We start from the raw sequence: 21471 nt of genomic DNA on the forward strand, positions 1-21471 counted from the left end.
AGTAGGTTCTCAATAAATAGTTGTTGAATGGCTAAATTAATGAGAATGTACTTGAATTCTTTTGGGGAAAATACATAAATCTATGTTAGGTTTATGTATGTTAATACATGAAAGCACTTAGAATGCCTATACATGAAAGCACTTAGAAAGCATGTTAATACAGAAAGCACTTAGAATGGCTATAGAAAATACTTAAGAAGCACTAGTTATTCTTATCACCTGTAAATTCTCTCCTTCCTTCCTTCTTCCCTCCTTCCCTCCCTCCCTCCCTCTCTTCCTTCTTCTCCTTCCTTCCTTCCTTCCTTCCTTCCTTCCTTCCTTCCTTCCTTCCTTCCTTCCTTCTTCATTAATCCATTTGTTTTACAAATGTTTTCTGACACTTATTTTGTGGCAGGTGTAGGGGAAATGAAGGTGAATGAGACATTGCCTCTGCTCATGAGATATTCGCATGAAGCCAATTAGAAAACAATTTGGAAGTGGCATTTGACCAACCCATCTCTTTCTGACATACTAATGTAACATAAATGCTTGAGTGGGTATCCTTATGTTCCCCAGACTTTTGAGGTCCCTTCTCTCATCATAGTGAAACAAAATGACTCAAGCCTCCATTGTATGCACTGTGGGGAACCCAGGACCCTGCCCTAAGCTTCCTGAGTGGTTACTTCTTACTCCAGTTTCTCTCCTGCTCTGTTTGTCATTTTGCCTTCTACTTTCTCTGTGCTCTCTCTGAATGGATTTACCACAAGCAACCCCAAATCACACCAACTCAAGGTGACAATGGATAAGAGATTTTTTTTCATGTGTGTTTTGTGTGGCTAATGGGAGGCGAGGTATGTGATTTAAACACAGAATCGGAAAACAACTGCAATGTCAGATTTTGGTATTCCTTGAAATGTTCTAGCCATTTTCCTCAATTTCCCCATTAGAAATGTTCCTCTTTAGACTTTGGCTTCTTGCTCTCTAAATGGGACTCTCTTTTACTCCTGATAATGTTCTTTTATGACCCCTCCTGCTCTTTCTAGAAATTGGGGTGTGGGTGGGGGTGCAAGTGTTGAAACAGGGAGACCAGAAATAAGGCTGTGCCAGAAATCTAGGCTACCGATGATGGTGATTTGGAACATCGTGAGTGGAGGTGGTGAGAAATGGGCAGGTAGATTCGGAATTGCTTTAAAGGTAGAGTTGACAGGTTTGCTGATAGATTAGATATGGGGTTTCAGAGAAATAAAGTTAAGGACGGCTCCAAGATTCTTGGCCTGAGGAACAGGAAGAAGAGAATTAGTAACAGTAATTCATGTTTATCGCAGAGTAATGGAAAATATCTAAAATATATGTAAGGAAACAGGAATTGCTCACAATTGCTATAATCTAATGATCATCCTTGTTAACATTTTGGTGTGTTTCTATCTGGTCATTATTTTCTTCTTTGTTAATTGTTCCAGAATATGTGTGTGTGTGTGTGGGGTATATGCGTGGGTGTACAATACGCATATTTTATACATATACATACTCAAACTTATATATTTATCTTGCATTAAGAAAAAAATTAACATAATGAAAATACTTCTGAGCTATTGATACCCAACATTTTTCTGTTAGCAAGCAGGATATGGAGACACACTTCTCTATAACATTATTTTCTAACATTCTGTCATTCTGTCATTAAAACATTCTAGAGGCCGGGCATGGTGGCTCACGCCTGTAATCCCAGCACTTTGGGAGGCTGAGGCAGGCAGATCACTTGAGGTCAAGAGTTTGAGATCAGCCTGGCCAACATGGTGAAACCTCGTCTCTACTAAAAATACAAAAATTAGCCAGGCATGGTGGCGCATACCTGTAGTCCCAGCTACTTGGGAGGCTGAGGCAGGAGAATCGCTTGAACCCGGGAGGTGGAGGTTGCAGTGAGCCGAGATCGCACCATTGCATTCCAGGCGACAGAGCAAGACTCCATCTCAAAAAAAAAAGAAAAGTTTTAGAAAAAAATAATTTTTAACAATGCATAATATACCATAGTATAGCTGTGACATAACGCCTTTAACTATTTCTCTATTTTTGGACATCTGGGTACTTTCCATTTTTGTACTATTAAAGATAATGCTGCAATCTTTGTATGTAAATATTTGTGTATATCTCTGATGACTTCCTCATGAGAGGAAATGTTGAATGGAAAATCACCGGGTCAACATTTTTTAAACAATTCTGATCATTCCTCAGAATTATACCTAACACATGGTGGTGATAAGCTAAGAGTTTAAAGTCCCCGACAGTGAACCTTTAAACACTCACTTATTCAGTTTCTCACCACGCTTTTAAAACCGGTGCCTACTTCTCTTCCAACTTTGATTAAAGTATTAATTAAAAGGCTAACTATTATTAATCTGTGTTAATAAGCAAGAAGAGCATTTGAAAGTTACGTAGAAACTGATGATTATGAAATATCCAACACAGCGCCCTTTATTTCATAACAGAAGAATTTTCTTTTTGATCAACGCTATGTCGATTTCTTTCACTTGTAGACCTCTGTTTGACAGGGCATGGTGCTGGGCCCTATATTAGATATTCCTTCCTCCCTCCCTCCCTCTTTCTTTCTTTCTCTCTCCCTTCCCTTCCCTTCCCTTCTTCCTTCCTTCTCTCTTTCTTTCCCTCCCTCCCTTCTTCCTTCTTTCCCTCCTTCCTTCCTTCCTTCCTTCCTTCCTTCCTTCCCTCCTTCCCTCCTTCCCTCCTTTTTTTTTTTTTTTTTTTTTTTTTTATTTTGACAAGGTCTTGCTCTGTTGCCCAGGCTGGAGTGCAGTGCTGTGATTACAGCTCACTGCTGCCTCCACCTCTTGGGCTCAAGCGATCTTCCCACCTCAGCCTCATGAGTAGCTGGGACCACAGGTGTGCACCACCACACCTGGCTAATTTTTTTTTTTTTTTAATTTTTTGTAGAGACAGGATCTTTCTCTTTCCCAGGGTGGACTCAAATACCTGGAGTCAAGTGACCCTACCACCTTGGCCTCCCAAAGTGCTGGGATTACAGGTGTAAGCGACTGCAACTGGCCAATTTTTCTAAAACTACAAACCAAATATAAAAATAATGAGTGTTTTTCTAAACTGATGGCTTCTCCAGCTGCTAACTAAGGATATCATTTAGGATGATGATAAACAACTGAGACCTAGTAAAACAATTGGGGAATTTCAGATGTGCAGGCAAGAGAAAACATGAGAACAAAGTTAGATCTCTGGCTCTGAGGCAGACTTAGGCTTCCACAGTCCTTGCTGTATTGTTGGGTTTCTGATTTGGTTTGGCAGAGGTGCAGCAAGTGTGGTTATATTATTCACATTTAATATAGTTAGGCTCATTTGTTACTGTCTGTATTTCATTTTCTGTTCCCCTTCCTCTCTGCCTCCATGGACACACTCATCTTAGTTGGTGTTAATTGACTTTATTTTTTGACATGTGAAACATTACATTGATTCTAGAGTCAAGGCTATCCAAAAGGTATATTCAGAGAAGTGTCCCTGCACCAGCCCCACCCCCATCCCTACCACCCAATTCCTCTTTCTCCACCTTCTCTACTTAATTCCCACTTACTCCTTGCAGGTAATAATCTCATTAGTTTCTGGATTATCCTTCCTGCATTTCTTTTGTGCTAAGGAGCAGAAAGAGGTATATTTTCTTACAGAACCTTTTTTTTTTTTTTTTTTTTTTCCTTTTTTTGAGACAGTCTTACTCTGTTGCCCAGGCTATAGTGCAATGGCACAGTCTAGGCTAACTGCAGCCTCCACCTCCCAGGTTCAAATGATTCTCTTGCTTCGGTCCCCCGAGTAGCTGGGACTACAGGCGCCCACCACCACACCTGGCTAATCTTTGTATTTTTAGTAGAGATGGGGTTTCACCATGTTGGCCAGGCTGGTCTCGAACTCCTGATCTCAAGTGATCCACCCACCTCAGCCTCCCAAAGTGCTGGGATTACAGGCCAGCCTGGCTCAGAACCTTCTTTCTTACTTGAAGGGTAGCAAATTGTATATACTCTTTTTCATTCTGCCTTTTTTCATTTGGCAATATAGCCTGGAGATTAAACCCTTCCAGCTCATGGAAATGCTCCCCATTCTCTTTTCTTTTCTTTCTTTCTTTTTTTTGTCGGAGTCTTGCTCTGTCACCAGACTGGAGTACAGTGGCACGATCTTGGCTCACTCCACAGGTGTGGGTTCAAGTGATTCTCCTGCCTCAGCTGCCCAAGTAGCTGGGACTACAGGCACGTGCCACCATGCCCAGCTAATTTTTGTATTTTTAGTAGAGACATGATTTCACCATGTTGGCCAGGAAGGTCTCCTCTTGACCTCGTGATCCACCTGCCTTGGCTTCCCAAAGTGCTGGGATTACAGGCGTAAGCCACCAAGCCCAGCCTCCTATTCTTTTTTTAATAGCAGCATAACACTCCCTTGTGTAGATATATCATAGTTTATCCAATCAGGGTCCTACATATGGGTGTTTAGGTTGTTCAATATTTTTCAGTTAAAACAGTAATGCAATAAAAATGCTATATATATATATATATATATATATACACACACACACACACACACATGTTGGACATGTATCTTCAGTGGGATTGCTGGTTCAAAAGGTAAGTGCAAATGTAGTTTTGTAATGCACTGCCAAATTTCCTTCCAGGATTATTTTACCAGTGTGTATTCCCATCAGCAATGTATAAGGGTGCCTGTTTCCCCATAGTCTTGCCAACAGAAAGTGTGGTCATACTCTCATTTGTGTCAGCTGAGAGATGGTACCTCTTCAAACTCTGACTTCTGTCCCCTCAATTTGGCAAGATTGCCAAGTGAGTTCTGTTTGGATAACCCTTCACACACTGGGGTCTGGAAACTGCCTCCAGGAAGAAAGATGGCGCAATTGTAAGGCTTAACTCATTTGTTTCACTTTTCTCAGGGATGATAGCCCTAAGTCCTATTACCCAATGTCTAAAAACCATCATTTCACATATTTTGTCTAGTTTTCTGGTTGTTTAAGGAAAGAGCATAAAGCCTTTCCCTGTTACCCAGTCATGGTTAGAAGTGGAAGCTGGTTCAACATTCACCTAAGATTTCCAGACAGAGAGAGGAAATAATCAAAGATCAGCAAAGCAATAGAAAAACATTCTAGAGCTGAACAGAGATATGTTCTTAGATTGAGGGGACCCAGAAAATTCCAAGCAGAATGAAGGCAGCAAAAACCCACGTGGTTAAAATTTCTGAACTCTAAAATGAAAAAAGAAAACAAAATAGAGAATGTCTACAGAGGAAAAGAAAAGAGAAAGGGAAGCTTTCTCTACAAAAGGAAGAGAAGTTGAGTAGTAACAGACTTCTTATTGGTGGAACACTAAAATACAGTGGGCCAAATTTTCAAAAGCCTGAGGGAAATTGATTTGGAACCTAAAATTCTGTATCCAGGCAAATTAGAATACGACTGGTAGTAGGATTTTAAGAGAATATTGTGAACAGCTTAACAGCAACAAATTTGAAAATAAAGTTGAGGCTGGGCGTGGTGGCTCACGCCTGTAATCCCAGAACTTTGGGAGGCCCGAGGTGGGCGGATCACGAGGTCAGGAGATGGAGACCATCCTGGCTAACATGGTGAAACCCCGTCTCTACTAAAAATACAAAAAATTAGATGGGCGTGATGGTGGGCGCCTGTAATACCAGCTACTCGGGAGGCTGAGGCAGGAGAATGGCGTGAACCCAGGAGGCGGAGCCTGCAGTGAGCCAAGATTGTTCCACTGTACTCCAGCCTGGGCAACAGAGTGAGACTCCATCTCAAAAAAAGAAAAAAGGAGTTGAACTGGATAATTTTCATGGGAAATGCAAATTACCAAAATTGACTCAAGAAGATATAGAAAAATTGAGTACACCTACATTCATAGAGGAAATTGAAAATTAATTTCAAAACACACCTACTAAAGAGGCACTAGGTTCAGAAGTATCTATAGGAGAGTTTTACTGAATTTCCAGGAACAGATGAGAAACTATGGAAAGCTTTGTAACTCATTCAAAGAGGCTACCATGGCTGGGTGCAGTGGCTCACACCTGTAATTCCAGCACTTTGGGAGGCTGAGGTAGGCGGATCTTTTGAGGTCAGGAGTTCAAAACCATCCTGGCCAACATGGTGAAACCCCATCCCTACTAAAAATACAAAAATTAGCTGGGCATTGTGATGGGTGTCTGTAGTCTCAGCTACTTGGGAGGCTGAGGCAGGAGAATCGCTTGAACCCAGGAGGTGGAGGTTGCAGTGAGCCGAGATGGCGCCATTGCACTTCAGCCTAGGCAACAAGAGTGAAACTCTGTCAAAAAAAAAAAAAAAAAAAGCTACCAGACTCTGTTACCAAAGTCAGACAAAGATAATGGACTGTGAAAGTCTAGTTCGGAAAGTCAAAGCTTGCCAGTTATCGAAAAATAGTAAAATACAGGAAAAAATAGAAAACTAGATATGTAACACTGTTACTCAGGTAACTGAAAGGACAGAAAGAGAACTCTCAGTTACCACAATTTTAGCAGCTGCAGAAAGCAGTTTCTACTTCAGGGGGTGAAGGAATAAAGGGAATAAGTTGGATTTATTAGTATATAGAAGTTCGGAGGAGGAGCCACATGAACTGAAACTCAGATCTCTGAGCAAGGGCTGCTGCCCTGCCTGTACTGGTGTCTCTGAGGGGAGGGGCATGATGAGGCTGGTTCTGCAAGTGTTGGAAAACCCCGAACTGGATTCCATTGTTGCTATGGGAAAAGCCACTGTATGGATAAAGAAACATTGCTGGGCTACTGCACTCAGGAAAAGGAAGCAGACAGAAGAGCATAGCAAGCTGTCACGCAGGAGCAAATCCTTTCTTCCTCTTCTAGCCCTGCAGTCTCCTTTGTTAGTCTAATAAGAAGCCAGCTGGCAAGGCAGAAATACAGTTTTCAGAGTTCCAGCTCCAGCATCTCAAATCAAAGCATGGAAGGGCAGGCTTGGAGCTGAGAGACAATCATGGAACAAGTGACACAGTGAGCACACTCAGAAGGAAGTTTATGTCCATCCCACTTATAAATGGATGAAAAATCTTAAGCAAATAATTTGTATAAAAATGGGACTTTTTTTTGCCCAAAGAAATACACTATAGACAAAGCTAAGAAATGTGTGACTGGCTGGGTGTGGTAGCTCATGCCTGTAATCTCAACATCTTGGGAAGCCAAGGTGGGAGGATCACTTGAGTCCAGGAGTTTGAGACCAGCCTAGGCAATATGGTGAAACCCTGTCTTTATAAAAATAATACAAAAATTAGCCAAGCATGGTGGCACATGCCTGTGGTCCCAGCAACTTGGGAGGCTGAGGTGGGAAGATCGCTTGAGCCCTGAAGGTCAAGGCTGCAGTGAGCCATGATCCGCCCACCTGGGTGACAGTGACAAAGCGAGACTCTGTCTCAAGAGAAAGAAAAGAAAGGAAACGTGTGACTGATTGGGAAGAATGTTTTTGCAACATGGTTAACAAATACTTAGCCCCCATGACCTTTTCCAATATTAAATCTATAAATGTATGGATTTAGGACTTTTAGTTATTTATTAACAATGTACTATGAGCGAGGCACTATGCTAGCTCTTTGCAGACATGATTTAGTTCTCAGAACTACCCTATGGAGTTGATATTATTATCTCCATCTGGCAGATGAAAAACGGACACTCAGGAAGTATAAGAAACTTACTTAATTTCTCACAGTTTCTAAGCGGTGAGGCCAACATTCAATACCAACTCTGACTAACTTCAGAGCTCTTTCCCATGCCCTTTTCTCTTCCTTGTGCTAAATTAGTTTACCTTGAACATTTCTAAAATTGAGCTATTATCTCACATAAAGTATTTTCTGACCTCATCTTTTATGCTATGATACAACACAGTATTATGCCCTTAAATTATCACTAGCACAAGGAAAGAATAAATGCATTATAAGGATAGTGTAATGTCACTGAGCCTACAAATATTTATTCTAAGTGCAGGGAGAGGGATAACTTATCACATCCATTCACAATTAAACACTTGGCAAAAACAGTAGCTAGTAGAGAAATTTGAAGTTGGCCAGTTCACTAATTTGGTGCATGATGCTGTCAGAATTATTCATCAGCTTGGCTTCATGCTGACAAGCAATTATTTCTCCAAGGCCAAGTGAATTTCATGACCCAAACCCATAGGAAACTCTTAAGCATGGAATTTAAAGATGTTCACTTTATCAACAAATGACTCCAAACTAATTCTTGATTTGGAATGATGGGGTGAAACAAAGAATGAAGGTCCCATAAATTAAAAAATCTTTATTTAGATTTTAAAAACCTATGGTTTCTGTTTTTCACTTTATCTTTGGCTAAATATTTGAACAGATTTGGAATTACACAGCCAAATGGATCATTTTGAGTTACATTCTTTTTTAAAAAAAAATACTTTATTTTTTAGAGGAGTTTTAGGTCCACAGCAAAATCGAAGAGAAAATAGAGTTTCCATATACCCCTGCCCCACAAATGCACATCTTCTCCTACTAGCAACACCCAGCACCACAGTGCTACATTTTTTACAATCAGTGAACCTACACTGACACATCTTTATCATTCAAAGACCATGGTTTGCATTGGGGTTCACTCTTGGTGTTGTACATTCTATGAGTTTGTACAAATGCATAATGATTTGTGTCCACTATTGTAGAATCAGAGTATTTTCAGAGTTACATTTAAAAACATTTATTTCCTCGTGGTACTGCTATAACTACTGTTAGCTTTGTGATACGGGATGGTTAACATCTCTTGGGCTAGTTCTTCTCATACCGCTTGGCAGGTTCCTCTATGTCCTTTTAACATTGGCATTTTTCTGAGTTCTATCCAAGATCTTCTCTGCCAGCCTCATCTACTTCTATGACTCCATTTCTCAAGGGTATGCAGAAGATGTCTGTACGACGTTGGGAAACTCGCTGCAAATGTCAGCGTCCCCAATAACGGCTTAACAATGATGATATTTAAGTATCTCAGAGAACAATAAGACTGGATATAGTCTGTTCCAGGGTTGGCTCAGGGGCTCAGAGGTGTCATCAGAAACCTGGGCTGTTTCTGCCTTTCAGCGCCGCCATTCACAGAGCTGTCTGGTGGCTTCAAGATGGCGGCTGGAACTCCAAGCTTTGGATTCTATCGTAACACGTTTAAAGTGAGAAGGCAGGAAGTTTTGAAGGCGGAAGTGAGATTTCTTCTCATGCTGTTTTATCAGGGAGGAAAATCTTTCTTAGAATTTCCCCAGTAGACTCCCCTTGCCTTCGAAATGGATTATATGTGTACCCTCAACCAATCAGTGACAAAGAGAAATGGGGTTACCATGATTGGCTTAATTTTTATTCATCACGTAAACTGAGTACATCACTGCCTGAACAAAACTGGGGTTCTGTTAGCAAGGCATATGAGAGAAGAGGTTGTTCGTCAATTAGCAGTGTTCATCATAGCACTAAAAATCTCCAACTCAGAACTACATGAAGTTTAGACCCATTTGTGCAAATGCCTACAAAATATCTCAGACCCCTCAGATTCCATGAACTCATCATCTTCTATGACAGTCTTCAGCCCAAACCCAGTCTTCGGCCCTCCCTGACAGTCTTCAGCCTTAACACACACACAAATCCCCTCCTTCTGCTTTAATGAAGTGAATGGGCTTGCCATTCATTCAGGTGCCCAAAACAGAAACCTAGGGGTATCCTTAATATCATCCATCCCCTAACTTTCACACTGAGTTCATAACAAATTCCGATTGGATGTATCTTCTAAACAGTACTCAGATTGCTGGACTTCTCTTTGTCTTCCCTTCTACAGAAGCAAGCCAATTCTCCAAATGATTGACTTGCCAATGATCCAACTCATTTATACAGTATTTACAACATTTATTGATCATAGTTTTAACATCTTTAATAGAACTTTTTACCAGCTTTAATAAACATTTTGAATTTTGTTTACTGATAAATAACATTTTTTAAAAAAATTTAAGCCAATTCTATTAGTCTGGAGTCCCTAGAAGGAGAGTATGAAACAAAACGTACATGCTATTGCTTTTTGAAGAGAGGGATACAATCCTACAGAAGACAAAGAGAGGGAAAAGGGCAGATAAGGAGGGAAAGCAATACAAGCTGGTATGCTGCCAAGTTTAGGCACCGCTTCTTAGGAAAACATCGCTGACTAATGTGGGATTTCTCCAGAGTGGTCACGTGGAGTCACTGATTCTCAGAACAATATGCTGTGGAAGAAGAATAAGGGCAAGAAATTTATTTGCAAGTTTGTTTTCATCTTCTGTCTCATTGGTGAAAGTCAGCTCTTCAGGCCATTGAGTCTCCCTCATTTGCCAGTCCCTCTGGGTAATTGTGAGCTGGGAAAACTAGAGACTCCATGGGGTTAAGTCTGGTTGAACCTGCACAAAGGACGTGCTGAGGTTCCATGCCTAAGCCCAGTCCTCATTCCCGAGGAGGCTAAGAAAATTGGAGACATTAGGATATGAGGTGACAGCTGAGATGTGAGTCTTCTCTGGGATTCCTCCAGCCTGGGAAGAAAGGCAAGTGGCCAAGGCTGGAGAGTGTGTGAGGATGAGTAGACCTGGAGTGGTGCACCCACTGAGCTCAGTACATAAACCAAGGATCACACGCTGCATGAGAAATTAATGAGAAGATCCTAAAAGTACTTAAAATTTGACCCCTCCCCTGACATATGACAGAATTCTTTCAGCTATTTATGATATTTTTCTGGATACTTTTGAATGCTATTTATACTTTTTCAAAATCTGGTTCCTTTTGTTTTCTTTCACCAATCCCTCAAATGCCATAAGACCCATAATTTGTTATTCCTAGAATTAAAACATTTAAATTCAAATGATATTTACTTCTCCATGGATTAAAGATCTGTATTTGAAAAACAAAACTTTAAAATTATTAGCTTAAAATATACAGGGGCGTTTTTATGATTTCAGGTAGGAGAGGATTCTTCATCAGAAGACAAAAGCACAATTCATAGACAGGAAGAAGTAACATTAAAATGTTTAAATTATGTACATCAAAATTAAAAGACAGCTTATAGCCTGGGAGATGATAATATTTGCAATGCTTATAACTAAAAAAGGTTAAGATTCTCAAAATATAAAGAATAGCTATCAATGAACGGAACAGCCAAATAACCCAATAGTAAAATAAATCACAGTAAGAAAACTAAGTGGTGAGTAAACCTAGCCAGTAATCAAAGAAATGCCAATTAAATGATAATGAGATACCATTGAATACCCATTGTATTGGCAAAAAGTAAAAAAACTGACAATATCATATACTAGTAAAGATATAAAGGAATGAGAGTATAAATTGGTAGAGCAAGTTTGGAGAGCAGTTTAGCAAAGTTTATTAAAATTTAAAATATGCATACACTATAACACTACCATTTCATTTCTAGGCACACATTCTAGAAAATGAGCCTTTGCATCTGGAGTTAGAAAGTTCACTGAAGCATTGGTTGAAATAGTGAAAAAGTAAAAACAACCTTAATGTTCATTAATGGAAGAATGAATACATTGCAGAATAATTATAAAATAGCATTAAAATTAATGAACAAGAATCTAATGTTGAATAAGAAAGCAAATTGCAGAATGATATTCTTATAATTTATATATTTAAAATTTGAAAACACACTGATACTTATGATTAGGTAGATAGTAAAAGTGTAAATATATATGTAGGAATGATAACACACAACACACAACACTCATGAGAGTGGCTACCTTAAGGGAAGAAGGATGGAGAATGGGATCCGGGAGGGTCCACGGGGCTTCCAACTATATGTAAGGTTTTATTTCTTTAAAATAAAAACCTGAAACAAATCTGAAAAAATCTTAAGGTTTCTTGAATTTGATTGCTAGTGATTTTCCAACTGTATGTAGGGTTTTATTTCTTTCAAATAAAGAATTGAAACAAATTTGACAAAATCCTAAGATTTCTTGAATTTGATTGCTAGTGGTTTCTTGGGGTTAAAGAATTTTGTTTTTTTCTGAACATTTGAAGACTATACTTTTTTCAAAAAAATCTGAAAGAAATAAAAGTTATAAACTTAATAAAATCTACATAGAAATTTTAAATTGAACGTAAATGTAAACTAAAGTTAAATTCAGCAACATGCAAGATTAATTGGAATTGGTTGAGAAAAATCCCATCCCATTGCATATAAAATGCTAACATTTTAAATTTATAACCCAAAACAATAGAAGTCTGTTAACTTGATAAGAGTCTGCTGAATGATTCTACATGAAAGAAGAAAACAATAACACAAGAGAAATGAGCAGGGCTCACTCTAATGGATAATCTGATTAGAATGCCTGTCACATAACTGTTGATGCTGCTGATGTTTGCCAATATCTGGGTAAAGAGGTATATTTGGCAGGATACAGTATTAGTGGCAGTCACCAAGAACCAAAACAAAAGTAGCTTAAACAAGGGAAAAGTCTATTTCTCTGTCACGTAATAGTCAGAGTATAAATAGTCTGGGACAGGAACAGCAGCTCTGTAGTGCTAGCGACCCAAGCTCCTTCTATCTTTTTGCTCTGTCATTTTCAATACATACCATTCATTTATGGTCCAAAATGGCTGCTCCAGCCTTCACCATCAGGTCCACATTTCATCCAATAGGAAGGAGGTAAAAAGAAAGTGGAGGACATACTCCATGACTAGTAAGTTGCTCACATGAGGTCTGCTCATATTCCGTGGCTACTCCTAGCTGCAAGAGAGGCTGAAAAAGACAGCCTTTATTCTGGGTGTCCATATACCCAGCTAAAATTCAAGGGTTCTGAGTGAATATAGCAAGAATGGATATTGAGAAACCATTAGGAATCTCTGTTGAGGTGGCAAAAATAATTCTTTACTAGCTGGTATAAGATTCATCTTAGGGAAGGAAGTGCCTTTGTTTAGGAATATATCTTTAAGAGCCATTTGAGTGTGAAAATATAAGCATTGGCAGAGAGAAGGCAGAATAAAAGGAGTCTGGATGTTTCCCTGTATGAAGATATATATATTTTTTTCCTACGAAGAGGAGAGAGGAAGGGGTACCAAGTTACTTGACAGAAATCTTGTCCCCCCCAAAGTTTTTTGTCTGTCACACAAAGAAAGGTCTTGTGACGTTGTGTTTTATGTATGGGTATGTGTGTGTGTGAAAACCCAGGAAAGGAACTGAGGTTCGTGTGTGTGCCAGCATCATGAGTGACAGGGAGAGCACTTGAGTAAGTAATGAGTGCACAATTGGAAAGACGTAGAACCACCCCTCAGCTTTATACTGGCTTGTTACCCTTGAATCCAACTTTGGAAGAGTTATTTCCCTAGAGTCTCCTGGGTTTCTGTACTAAATGAACTCCTGGCCGGCTTCCTTTAACAGTCTTCTGACTGTGCCAAGTCCTAGGAAGAACACAGCCCAGGATCCAGCTGTGGGCCCTGCTAAACTCAGTCTCCATCTTGGGGACTTGGGGGTCCATTTACCCCTCTCCACTCTCTGCCCAAGCTTCTCCTGTCACTAAGGAGAAAGTACAACACCAAGATTCCACTCCAAAATGTTATGTGAACTTGATAATTTTGTATTAGTAGTAATGTTTGAGAATTGGGTGCAAATAGTCATGAAGAAAATAGTCAATCTCTTAAACACTGGGTGTGGCTTTGAAAGTTCTCTAAAAATTGACTCTGAGATTTTAAAACATTCTCGTTTTCTGGCTGAAGGTAAAAAATCATGTTTAAATTGTTCTTATTTTAAAAGTTATTTGTATCTCAAGTGGACTCGGTTAAATGATATTCATTTGTTCATTCATTCATTCACTCTGATAAGTGCCCCAGAAGACAACACACTACATTAGATATGGTCCTTGTCTTCATGTAGTTTTCATTAATTGATTGGTTCATTCAGTGATTCAACAAATATTTATTGAGCACCTACTATATGCTTGCTACTGGGCTAGGAACAGAGGATGAATGGGGAATGAGATGGGCTGCCAGACTTCAAGAAGTTTTTGGATGAGGCAGCCATGGAAATAAACATTATAAGACAGTATTATGTGTGTTATAGAAGAGACAGGCTTAATGTACTGTGCTTGTTGATAGCAAATACACAACTTTTAAAGTCAGAGTCATTTGTGGTTCTTTAAGACAAAAAAAAAAAAAAAATTGCAGACTGGGAGAGCCCTCCTGGTTTTCAAGGCATCTGTGATTTCTCTGGTATTGTTTATAGAACAGAGCCTGAGAAAAATCTTTCTTGCTAACAAGCCAGAATTTAGTTTATAATTAGACAAGAGGACTCAACAACAAGGGGTGATGGAATATGACCGAGAATCTTGGAGAAGACTAAAAGAAAATAGTTTAAAATTAATTTAAAATGTGAGGCTTTAAAAATGTCCATTTATTTTTCATGGAAAGCAAGCTCAACCCACCTCAGAGACAAGGTATTTACGCATGGAATTATTTGCTGTATGTTTACCTGCTTTAACACAAGTAGTGACTATTAAACATTTACCATCTGCCAGGCCATGCTAGGTGCTTTTTATACATTATCTTATTTAATATTCATAAACATCTCATGTGGGAATTCTTAGCCCCATTTTACAGGTGGGCAAACTGAGGTTCAGAAAGCATAGTTTGTCTCAGTTTATACTGCTAGTGGAGCAGAACTGAGATTTGACTCTAGAGGCTATGGGATTCCAAGCCCTGTGTGCTTAGCTCCTATGCAATTGTATGTCCCAGGACTTACCACATTTACGATAAAACTACTTTAGTTATTTATAACTTACATTTATTATTTCCTGGCTACTTCCAAAAGATGCATGTAATAAAAATACATTGTACTAAACATATAATAGAAAAGCACTTACAATAATGACAAAAAGGAAATCAGAGCTCTATGAGGCAGGGACAAGATAATGAAACTAAAGTAATCATTTTCCATAAATGTTCACTGAATGAATAAATAAATGAATTAAGCCACAATTAGAGGGTCCAAACTTGGAAGTTTCTAGAAGCTAGACCAAAAAGTAGAAACATGATGAGTTACATACATAACATAAGAAAGCATATAAGCTTAGCGAAACAATTTTTTGCATGGACTTTAATAATGAGGGTAACACAAATGACCATGTCTTCATGGTCATTTCAACTGTTATATTTCAGAAGAAACAAAAATGATTTGCAGATAAAAGTTGTTTATCCAATAGTCTCTAAAAAACAGATGGCAAATCCTTACAAAACATTTCTCTGAGGAACTAGCAAATATGCTGTAGGTATGTCTCCTTCAGTTATGCCAACATGATGCAGTACTTGAGCTTAAAGATTGTAGAATTGTAAGACTGTGTTTGATGAAAAATAGAAACCCCAGAACACCTGACAAACTGTGATGGAACCAGCTGTGAGAAACTCAGTGAGACTAGATGACCAAGGGCCAGACCCACTCCCACTTCCATTTGCCTTTGCTTTTTTCTTCACCCTCTGATCTTACATTTATTGAGCACCTGGGCTATGTGTAAAACCTGATGGTCAACCCAAGGATAGAAACCAAGATCAATAATAGTGGCCTTTGCACTTAAGGAGGTTTTATATTCTTTTCTGCTACCTAATACAGAAAGAAATATTCTTGCCTTCTTACAACGCAGCTAACACTAAGGGTTTCCTTCCAGGAATCTACTAACTGCACACCTGAGTGGATCCCATCTCATTCTCCCTACTCACATTCCTGGAAGGAAACCCTTAGTGGTAGCTGCATTGTGAGAATGCAGTAATATTTCTTCTCTGTTCTTTGTATTAGTTGTGGTTTTTGGTGCCTAAACTGCCAGAAGAATAACTATGTTTTCATGTCCAGCAAGCACTCCCAGATCCCTCGGATTCTTAACGAAGGAAAAGTCCTCTGCCCAGAGATTCCCCTGCATAGGGAAAGAGTGTAAGTGTTGGAAGACTGATGGGCCTTGGTTCACATCCCACTATTTGGACTTTCTAGCCTTGGCTTTAGGCAAGCTCCGTAGCCAGCTTCAGCTTCCTTGGCTGTACAGAAGGAAACAGGATCTACTTTGGAAACTTTGAGTAAGTATCAATTACATTAAAAATGGCAGGTCAATACATGACAAGTATGATGATTATCTAATTTTCTTTGATTCTTCTATTTGCAGCCATAGAGTTTTATATTAAGATTTGTCTCAATTACTTTCAGTTGCTTTTTACTTTTATGCATTTTTTCATTTTAAAAAATATGAAGTAGGTTTAGAGTTTGCTAGATAATATGCGTCATGAAGATAGAAAATGCATCAGCCTTGTGTTGTGTAACAAGCGGCTGGCCTAGCACCATGACTCAATAAATATGTATTGAATGAGTGAATTAATGAATGAATTAGGGCAAAGTAGGGAGTGCTGTGCCATAACTACAGTCATCCTCATTACACTATGCATCAAGGTTTCTGATGTGGAAAATATAGTTCTTCTCATATTAAATTGTACCAGAAGATAACTTCTGTTTTTGAAGGGGCTGAGGGACCTAAACACCCCCCACCCCTCACAGGCCTGATTGATAGTCACATATTCCTTTTCCTGCTATTGCTAAAGATCGGTTTGATTTTTGTAATCCTCTTCATCTTACGTCTTTTTACACCTTAGGAGGGAAACAATGAAGTCCAGGTCTGATAATAACTTTAGACTTTGTATGTGGTTGCTATAGACACGTTTGCTCATTTTACCATGTAGATAATATCTTTGCTTTCAATATTGTGCATTCAGCAATCAAGTCCAGGGAACTCACATTTGCTGATAGGTGATTTAATGTTATGCTATAAGAGCAATACTTTAACAAATTAGCCATTAATGAAAAATCCCACAGTTAGTTGTATTTGATCTTTGGCCATGGACTCACAGAGCTGATATTACCAAAGTGATTCATAGAGATTGGTGTTTGGAACTGAATTCTAAAAATCAATTAAGGAAAAGTGTTAATAAACCAGGAATGTGCACTCACAGATATATAATAATAACATCAGAAGGGATTTTACTGAGGAAGAGACATACGAGAGTTTTCTTCAGAAGAAGAAAATTTAAGTAGGCATCAACAAAATTAAACCCAGTAATTAAAACCCAATGAGTAATGATCTAGCGTTCTTTATAAAATAATGCTGGGCCTTGTTCTGATGATAATCTGATTCTCTTTGATAAATATAGTAGCAGGGAGGGATAACCTTTGAAAACAAACTTTGATGAAATAACAAAGCATTCACTCTTCTCAGCTTCATGCACAATATCTGATCCTCAAGCCTGATACAGACACACTCACTTCCTTTGCCTAGAGACCGGAAAGAGAAGGCTGGGATGACAGTGTCTTATGTCTGGAATAATTCATCATCCCACAGTGAGATGTGTCTCCCCACAGTATTACCTTGTCTTATATCTTCCCAATATGATAGATGATGATGAATCGTTGTAGTAGGAGGATGAGTTTATTTCTGAAACATAAAATCCCAGAGATTGGTGTAGATCTTTTGCCTATTGTCCCAGTCCTGCTTGTAAGACACCAACCTGGGAGCATATACCCCAGGGGTAGAGTCTGATTGGCTGGGCTGGACCAGGGGAGAAATTTCTCTGATGTGGCAGAAGCAGCGCTCTCAAAGGCCACAGTCTGCATGGTCCAGGAAGGAAGATTTCAGCCAGAGCTGCAGAAGTACCACCAAGGTCCAGGAGTGAGAAGGTTTAAAACTCAGACTAGAAACTCAAGTCTAGGAAAAAAATAAACCAGTTTGCTGTTTTGTTAAGCTGGCTAGAAAATAAATCTTGATCATCATTTAAGACTCTGCTCCAGAGTTGTGTCAAGATCTTACCTGTAGTCAAACTTTGCCCACCACAGAACACCATCCGTGGTGTTTGCAATTAGACTATCCATTGTCCCAGTCTGCATGAGACCTTGCAGTTCAGTGGTTTCTGCACCACACTTGGCGTGCCCAAATACTTAGCAGGACTTGGAATCCCTGGGAGTAGAGCCCAGTCTTTCTAGAAGCCCCAAGTAGCTATTCCTTGGAGGTCCTCCCCACTACCCAAGGTAAAGTGGAGTACGCATTCTCACTAACCTATTTCCACTTCCCAGTCTTAGGAATATCTTTCCTTTCAAACACTAAGTGGTAGATAAGTTCAAAGGCAGAATAAACAGGGCACTTGCCAGGCAGGGGTGCACACATGTATATAAACACATACAGAAGCTTTTAAAATAAACGTTTAAGAGTAAATAAAATAAAATCATAATATTCATCAAAAGGAAAACTTTGAATGTAATTGCACTTCTTTTACTGATTTGGATAAATATTGTTTCACGAAATCAATCTAGAGGGTCAGGATAAGTGTTTTTAAAAAATGAAAGAGTAAAATAAAATAGAAAATATCAAAATAGATGACACATAGAAAGTCTAAGTATTTTCTTGTAAGCTTTCATTTCAGTTACATGTGTACAAATGTGTGTGTCACTGTGCTATGATATGAAAGTTATTACTGTAAGTCATAGTCCAAATTCTTGAAAAACTCTGCTCTGTATGATATGCATCCAGAGAGTGAGGTTGTTAGAAATGTCATTTTTGGGAAAATGACTGACACCAGAACTTATAACCAAAGCAGATGAAATGAATGGTTTAATATTTATTCCAATCTTAGCTATTCAGAAGGCTGAAGTGGGAGGCTCCCTTGAAGCCACGTGTTCTAGGCTACAGTTAGCCATGATCATGGCACTGCACTCCAGCCTGGGTGACAGAGCAAGACCCTATCTCTAAAAAATAAAGTGAATAAAATAAATATTTATTTCAGAAAAGTCAAGATTTCATTATATATATATTATATATATATTTTTATATATATGTATATATTATATATATATATATATATATAACATTATTGATGACACACTTGGGATATTTTCTTGAATCAAAGAGACCTTCAGACCATCCCAAGTAACTGTCTCAGTCACTTAAAACCATGGCTAGTAGCCACTGTCTCTTTTGCCCTAAAGGGCGCTAGCTGCTATTTAATGACAATTTACTATATGTAAGGCCCTGTTCTAAAGGCTTTATATACAGGATCTCTTAGTCCTTATGACAACTTTATGAGGCTGGTATTCATTCCCAGAGTTGAAGATGAAGACACTGGGAAGCAGGCAAGGTGACTGACTTGTCCAGCAGAAGGATTCAAACCTGATTGACATCCACATTCCCAAGTCTAATCTGGAGGGAGGGATAGTGATACCACATCTTCCCTGAGAATCTGTCCCTTCGGTGCTTAGCAACTTAGCTTTATTCTGACAGAAAGATATTCTCTGGGTCTAATTTAAATTGCTTATGCTGCGTCGAAGCCCTTTCCCTCTTTGTCTCCTTTGTGGCGGCCAAGAACAGCTGGTCACTGTCCCACTAACAACGATGCGTCGTTTAGTAGGGGACAGTAATTTTCCTCCTTCAAAACCAACAATCCCAGCTTCTTGAACTGCTTTTCCTTGGCCCTGTTTTCTCCCAACCCTTCAATTACTTCTTTGTTTTTCGCCCAGTTCCTTGGGGATAGCTCCACAGCTTCGTTCCTTGTCAGCAATGGATGTGGGGGCAGGATGAGGTTGGGGCACTTCTGGTTTTTATTCCTCTGAATTTCCCTGGCTTCTAAACTCATTCAGCCACTGGGGGCCCTGACAGCCCCTCTTAGACCCTCTGCACACACAGATCTTTCTTGGTTTCCACGCATCCACTTGGAATTGTGCAGGGCGCGGGTGCCTCCAGGGCCCTTCACCTCATGTGTGGATCACTATTGTTAAAATTTGTCAGTCTGCCTAACTCAGCTTCTCCCCCTAGGATGCCCTCCCCCACCCTCCAAATATCCTTGAAATCCCCTACTCAAGTGCTCAGCAATTCCTCATGACCAGGAGCTTGGAATCTCGCCCACCCTTGGCTAGCTACATGCCTTTTCTATTTCCTTCTAAGCTCTTTTTATTTTCTGCCTCAGAATTTTTATGTATGTGTCACATCGTTCTTTTTTATGATCAATTTGTAGTTTAATTTTTAAGACAGGCAAAACTTTCACATGGTATAAAATTAAAAAGGTACAAAAGGCACACACAGCAAGCATTTTTTCCTAATAACTTGTCCCCCAGAGGCACGTGACTAGGGTTACCAGTTTTTTTGTATATCATTCCAGACATATCCCACTTACCTATTTTGTGATTTTACATATACATACACACATTTATATGTGATACATATCCAATATTTGATAGATATACACATACATATGTACACATACACATATATATGTTATCCACACATCAGATATCTACTGCACACAGTTTTCTGTGCTTTATTTTCAACTAGAAGTGTAGCTTGGTGAGTATTCCATCATGTTTATAAAGAGCTTCTCCATCTTCTTCATGGCTGTATAATACTCTGTTCCACGGATAAACCCTAATTTATTTCATCAATCCCTCCTGAAGGACTTTGATTTTAGGAACATAGACTTTGGAATCAGACTACCTTGATAGACTTCTGGCTTGATCACATATTAGCTATATGATCTTGGACAACTTACTTAACTTCTCTGTGCCTCAGTTTTCTCACTTGTAAACTGGCAATTACCATTGCACCTCCTCTTAGGGTTGCTGTGAGGATTAAATATGTTAATTAATGTCAAGTACTTAGAATAGTGAATGGCACATAGTAAACTCCAGTAAACATTAGCTATTGATTAGGTTATTTCTCAAGTTTTGCTATTGCGTTTTGTGCTGCAGTAAATAACCTTGAACATAGGAGTGATACTCAAATATTTAACAGCTATTACAGCGTGGGCACTGATGAATCAGAATGATGCTGGCCATAGTGCTGAAGCAGGGTTCCAGATGAACCATGTGGTCTCAGGCATTTACCTGTTGATTTGCTGGGCTGCAGCAAGGGCTAGGAGTTCTCGGGGAGGGATTGTATGGCAAGACAGCAGCATTTACTCGTCAATAAGTAAGCATTTTTTTTTTTTTTTTTTGAGACAGAGTCTTGCTCTGTCACCCAAACTGGAGTGCAGTGGCACGATCTTGGTTCACTGCAACCTCCACCTCCCAGGTTCAAGTGATTCTCCTGCCTCGGCCTCCTGAATAGCTGGGATTACAGGTGTGCACCATCATGCCTCGCTAATTTTTGTATTTCTAGTAGAGACGGGGTTTCACCATGTTGTCCAGGCTGGTCTTGAACTCCTGACCTCAGGTGATCCACCCATCTCGGCCTCCCAAAGTGCTGGAATTACAGGCATGGCCCAAGCATTTCAATATTCTAATAACCAGCTCTGGAGCATACCAGAAAAGGTGCAGTTAGTTAGCTATGCATTCACATATCACTTTATACATATGTGCATATATCTTTTAGGATAAATTCTGGGAAGTGGAATTGCTAAGTCAAAGATTACGAACACTTGCAATTTGTCCTCCTTG

Source organism: Macaca thibetana, chromosome 11, assembly GCF_024542745.1.
Source record: "Macaca thibetana thibetana isolate TM-01 chromosome 11, ASM2454274v1, whole genome shotgun sequence".
Classification (NCBI taxonomy): domain Eukaryota; kingdom Metazoa; phylum Chordata; class Mammalia; order Primates; family Cercopithecidae; genus Macaca; species Macaca thibetana.